Below are 5,186 nucleotides of genomic sequence, written 5' to 3' on the forward strand. Positions count from 1 at the left end.
ATTCGCGGAAGTAGCCGCACAAGTGCAATAGCAGCCATACCTGCTCACCAACTTTATGCCTCGTCTTGCTGCTTCCTCAAAACACTTTGCCACCTACGTACTAGTACTTATTGCCAGCCGTACCCTGCACACACACCACCAGCCACCAGTTAACACATATGAACACACACACACACACACACACACTGAGAGAACCAGACACACACCAGCCATATCCTTCTCTATTTTACTATCAATACACTATGTTTTTACGTTTGTAATTTTACATAACATAAAATATTTTTTACGATGATTATATATTTTCTTACGGTCCCTTTTTGCGTCGGAAATAAGACAAAACTTACGGAACGTAAAATTACGGTGCATTGATGGTAAAATAGAGGGGGTGAAGAATAACTATTCCTCACCTAGGGTGACGAATAATTATTCTGACAACACTTCCGCACTGCACGCTCAACGCAAGTGCACGTCATTGTTTGAACCAAGTGTGTTGCAGTACTCATGCGAGTAAACTTCCCGTCGCAAAAAAACTGCATGTCGTGTTTTTCCGGTACTGTTTTCGCTCTAATTTTTTAACTGTTTATCGGAATGAGGCATACAATATACCATTGGAAAGCTATGGATTAGCCGCAACTTCTCGTGTTGAACACTTTTCGATATTCCACACGGTTTAAGAGAAGTTTTGAAAATGGTGTGTCCCATGACGAGTGGCAGCGAGCGTTTTTTCGTGATTTCTTCTAAACCGCTCATCGGAATGAAGCAAATGATACACCGTTGAAAATATATCGCCAGGCGCATCTTTTTCATATGTATTATTTTTCTCTAATTTGTTATGGTTTAAGAGTAGTTTCAAATTTACTAAATCGCGGAATTCTGTTTTTCAATTTTTTGGAAATTTTCGGTACTGTTTTCGCTCCTGTTTTCTAACCATTTTTTGAAACGAGAAGTATGATACGTCGTTGGAAAGCTATGGACAAGGCGCAACTTTCATATGTTGAAATGTTTTTGAGATTCCTTACAGTTTTTAGTTAATTTTGAAAATCATGCGGCTGACGTCGAGAGGCGGCGGCTGTTTTTTCGCGAAATTTTTACGAACCGCTGGTCGGAATAATTCAAATCATGCGCCTTTGGAAAGATATCAACGAGAAACAACTTTTTCATGTAGAACACTCTCTCTAATTCCTTATGGTTTAAGAGCAGTTATGATTTTACCGAAAAGCGAACACTCTGTTCTTCGCGAGACCAAAATCGTCGTATGTACTGCATCGGCAGAAGAACGCACTTCTTCAGACGAAATACCGCACTGCATCAGATGGGAAAGTGCACTGCATGGTTTATTTTTGTTTAGACGTATTTTTTCTCGGACAAGGAAAGAAGAACGCACTGCTTCAGACGAAATACCGCACTTCATTAGATGGGCAAGTGCACTGCATGGTTTCTTTTTATTTAGACGTATTTTTTCTCAAACTGGGAAAGAAGAACGCACTGCTTCATACGAAATACCGCACTTCATTGGACAGACAAGTGCATTGCATGATTTTTTTTGTGGGACGTAAATTTTCCCAAACAAGGTGGAGTGCACTTCCTGTCAAGCATTGGCGAACTGTAATACTATGAAAAGTGAACCTCAAGACTACCGTAAACAGGTCGCGACACTACCGAAAGTGAATGGCTTGACATTTTTGACCGCAGGGACTGAATGAGTGAACTACATATAATGAAAAGCGAGCTTCTTTGAGATATATATTTTTCCTATTTACTAAGCAAACCATGGAGGAGTATTATAACAAACTGCATGAGACAACAAAATAAGCTTCAAAGCCACATCTATCTGCTAAAGACACTTTGTTTCTTCCTTATTGAATGCGGTGCCGGTGAACCACAAGACTCCTAGAAGTGGGCTGCATCAATCCATTTTTCTCTTGAAAATGAACCATTAATGCTTGTTGGAATCAACCCATGCTTGAAAAATGAAACCATTAATGCAAAATATAGTTAACTGAACCGTAAGAACAATAATTAGTGGATCACATTTGCACTTATGTTTTCTCTCATCCCAAAAGAAGTGCGCTGCACACAACAATTTGTTATAGGCACAGTTTTCGTTCCATGATCAAAGCATTGAACTGCACCAATAAAACTGTGTACTCATGAGTATAAAAAATCAGAGAAAAAGACCAGCGCTTCAGCAACACACACGACCATGAGTGCCGCACTGCATGGGCCGCCCTACTGCACTGCATGCACCCTGAAAGTTAAGTGCACTCCACAATGCATAACCTTTTTTAAAATGCAAAAAAATGAGCTTCTCCAAAACACACGCCCATTCTGTACTTTTACATATGCACTTCACCGCAAAAATGAACTCCAAATTGTTTTCAGCCGCAAAGGTCTCCCAGCGGCCAGCTAGAGAACCTCCTGCCGACACCAAGTAAACTGCATACCGCACCCATCCACACGTCGGATAGCCGAGCACCTACGAAGCCCAGTGGTGGTGGGATTGAAAGAGGACGCCATGGAACCACACGCGGCCGCGTTGACTGCAGAAATGATGCCATTGAGCTACACGCGGCCGCATTGCAGCACTGCATCTGAAAAAAACCTCGTCAGTGGGAGCTCCATCCAGGGGAGCCGGAGCTTAACACATGTGGGGGCAATGCGTACTGTAGGATGGACTACAACAGTAGGAGAATGCAAGACCACTGGGAGAACAACTTACAAATGCGGGAGAGCGCGGCCATAGGAGGGCTCGTGGCGCGCTGTTCATGGGATCGGACTGCACCGCACATTCAATCCTTTGATTCCGACAAGTAGAACTTTTTTTGTGCTCCTCCAAGAAGTGGAATTCCTCTCCGGTCGTCGTGGAAGATGAGCTGGTCGTCGAGGCCTAGCAGAAAACCATGATGCGTAGGAGCTCACTCCCCCAGAGAGCAGAGCTTCGAGGTTGCTGGCGTCTCCACTGGCGGCACAGCTTGCTGCGCATACAGTTCACTCCAAAGAGGAAGTCCACGACGATCGGTGGACATGAGAGCGGGCCCTGTGGTTGAGCAGGGGAGAGGAGCAGAGGGGGGATCTGGCGCGTGGATCGAGAAAGGCTCCCTGCCGGGATCGACGGATCTGGCGCTAGATCGAGAAGGTGGGAGGAACAAAATCGTAGGCAGGCCACACGGCCGGCAGGGAGCTCCGGTGCAGGGAAGAAAGGGCGTTCGCCGGGGGCGGGGTGAGGTGGAAGGCAGCGCGGCCCCTCCCGGTGGATCGAAGGTGGTGCTTTGGGGGATGGAGTTAGCATGGGCGGTGCGTGGGGCGGGCTTGGCTGTGGCGGCGCGTCGCCGAGCTCTTGAAGAAGGCCAGTTAGGAGGGGTGGCGCCGGGCCAGTGCTGCTATGGCTGTCCGGCGTGGCGGCGGGGCAGATCAGCATCCGGCACGCTGGGTGGTGGTGGCCGGGCGGCTCGGTGGGAGGTGGTGGGCAGCGCGGTGGTACACGGGGCCGCGCAGGCGGTTGGAGGGGGTTGGGGACGCACCGGTCGCGGAAGGTAGTGGGCTAGGTGGGGCGGCGAGGGCGCTGTTGGTGGTGTTTGGAGGCGTCGGGTGTTTTAGGAGGGGAAGTGGGGAGGAGAGAGGAAGAAGGTGAGAGTGAGGGTGGGGTCGAAGGTGTTAGCAGAATAAAGAATTGTGTGCATAATAAGACTCTTAAGGGGTGTTGTTATAGACCCACCTATATATATATATATATATATATATATATATATATAAATCTAAAGTTAAAGACATAATTCGAACTCAGGTCATCGCGTTGCGAGCATCCGGTGCTAACTAGTCCAGCACATTTTTGGTGTAGACCATGCTGGGTATATATCTCCATGTGTACTCTTATACTCCATTTGTTCCTAAATATTTGTCTTTTTCAGATTTCAAATGGACTACCACATATGGATGTGTATGTAGACATATTTTAGAGTGTAGATTCACTCATTTTGCTTTGTATGTAGTCACATGTTAAAATCCATAAAAAGACAAATATTTAGGAATGGGGGGGAGTAGAAAACAGAGTTTGTGATGATGGTGTGCGTGCCATCCTACAGTATAGGTCGTCGGATTTATATCTAACGGATAGGAAGGAAACTATGGCAATTTTGCAAAAAGATACCCACACCCCTCTCCATGTTTGCGAATAAGGCCTTCCCTCATTCATCCTTTTCTCTACTCTTACTAGCAATGTGCCCGTGCATTGCAACGGATCCAAAATATAATAAAACACGGTCACAAACTTGAAAGAAAAACACTCTAGTTTGGTGTATATATCACTAAAAATATACTTGTATTAGGTTTCTCTCAAAATATATTCCTTGTGGCTATTTTTATGAGGTGGGGGAGGGATGTGGTTAGTTTCAATATACTAAGGTTTTTTTTTCAAATTGGAGCAGGGAAGTGGGGTCTTGCTGTAAAAAGTCACGACTTACATCATAGTCGTTAGATGCAGATCTGATGGTCAGAAACGACGGATGGCAGACACACCATCATCACCAACTGAGTCTTTTATAGGAGTAGAGATAAAAAACAGAGATGGTGATGATGGTGTGCCTTCCATCCTGCAATATAGACCGTTCGATTTATATCTGACGGATAGGAAGGAAACTATGGCAATTTTGCAAAAAGATACCCACACCCCTCTCCACATTTGCAAATAAGGCCTTCCCTCATTCATCTCTCACAAATAAACTACTCATATAAATGCATCTTGATGTTCCGTGCAACGCATGGGCATCTTGGTAGTCTCTCACAAGATAAACTACTGATACAAATGCATCTTGATGTTCCGTGCAACACACGGGCATCTAGATAGTTTCTTTTAAAATAGTTACCGCGATGATTGGGGTGAAGTAATATATTTTATGTCTGCCCCGAATGATTTCAGATTCACTAGTAGTAACAAAGAAAAGGTTGTCTTGTTAATTAATGGAAAACAGGGTGAAAACTATCACATGAGGCCGGTAAAAACAAAGCACATTGGGTTCAGCGTCATCATCACTACAACTATACGCGCGCGAGAAGTCTACATATCGAGGGCGCTACGGAGAAAAAGATGTATCGAGTGTGTCTGAGCGAGGCATAGTGACACAATGTTCGAGAGAGAAACCAATTGACAGATTAAGATCAGATCAAGTTGTCACCCTTCTGCTATCATT

This window comes from Triticum dicoccoides, chromosome 2A (assembly GCF_002162155.2).
Source record: "Triticum dicoccoides isolate Atlit2015 ecotype Zavitan chromosome 2A, WEW_v2.0, whole genome shotgun sequence".
NCBI classification, from domain to species: Eukaryota; Viridiplantae; Streptophyta; class Magnoliopsida; order Poales; family Poaceae; genus Triticum; species Triticum dicoccoides.